Here is a 1,403-nt window from a genome sequence, read left to right on the forward strand (position 1 = left end):
GTGAGAGATGCTGGGGATGGGGAGGCAGATGTGTTTTTCCCACAGAGGAAGAAAAATCCCTATCTTGGAGACAAGCTGAAAGGTGTAGGGAAAAGAGGTGGACTAAATGGTATAAGATTCCCTTTCCCAGCTCCACGCTCCAAGCTGAGAGGGTAGTCCCCAAGGCGCTACCAATAAGGGGTGACAGATGAGTGGTTGAGATTGAATTGCAGTGAACATGGGAGGGAATGTTAGAATGGGCTGTTATCCAAGGGAACAGGGAAATGGGTGAGGAAAGGAGAAGAGGAAGATGAGGCTGGAGAAAAGGCAGGGGAGGAGTATGCCCTGCAGCCTGTTCCCAGGCGTCTAGCCACTTGGATTTTAAATCCGCCACATTTTTCCTAGAGATAATGATCTCAGTTTATGGTAATAAGCCTGTGCAGTCAAGGAAGTAGCTCTTTGGGGAAGGTAGAGTGGGGGAGTGGAGCGGGGTGAGAAGGCTTTGAGGTCAGAGAAGTTTTCAGAGCGTTAAAGGGGTGAGAATGTTGGCCTTGGGATCTTAAGCCTCTGGGAGGGGGTCCCTTTGCCATGTCACGTCACAGAGGAGCTGAAGTTGCAAGAAGACTGAAGTTGTAAGCCTGGAGGCGAGAGTACCCAGTGAGCCTGAGAAAGGAAAAGGGGACAGTCTTAGACGAGAGGAGGAGATAAGGCATTTACAGTCCCAGGAATGGCTCTGCCTTGTGGGTGAGAGAGTGAAACTGAGGTAGGTGTCTGTGATTTGGGACAACTGGGTTTTATGCGGGGATGCACGCTAGCCCTGGCCGGGCACTGGGATAGAATGAGAAAAGAGTGAATGGGAAATTTTAGTAAGATGCAATGTACAGGTGAGGTGGCTAATGGCTCTGAGACTAAACCGTCAACCCCCATAATAGACTGAGGGGGGGGACAAGGGTCCCAGCGAATTCAGAGAGGGCGGAATAAGTGGCCCTAGATTAAAAAGGAGATCGGGCCCTAACTGCTTTGGCTCAGTGGATAGAGCATAGGCCTGCGGACTGAAAGGTCCTGGGTTTGATTCCAGTCAAGGGCATATACCTTGGTTGCGGGCACGTCCCCAGTAGGGGGTGTGCAAGAGGCAGCTGATGGATGATTCTCTCTCATCTATGTTTCTAACTTTCTATCCCTCTCTCTTCCTCTCTGTAAAAAAAAAAAAAATCAATAAAAATATATTTTTTAAAACAAAGGAGATAGGCCTACCTATCACCATAGTCATTACCTGAAAATCTGTCCTGGTGATATAAGTCTCAAGGCAGCTTCTTCAGTGGCCAGTCCCAGGAGGCCTGGGAGCTCCAAACCGGATCCAGAGGGCGGCCATGCTGGACTGGCTGAGGTCCTACCCAGAGGGGCCAGACCACAGTCTGATTTCC

This window comes from Pipistrellus kuhlii, unplaced genomic scaffold (assembly GCF_014108245.1).
Source record: "Pipistrellus kuhlii isolate mPipKuh1 unplaced genomic scaffold, mPipKuh1.p scaffold_m20_p_48, whole genome shotgun sequence".
Lineage (NCBI taxonomy): Eukaryota > Metazoa > Chordata > Mammalia > Chiroptera > Vespertilionidae > Pipistrellus > Pipistrellus kuhlii.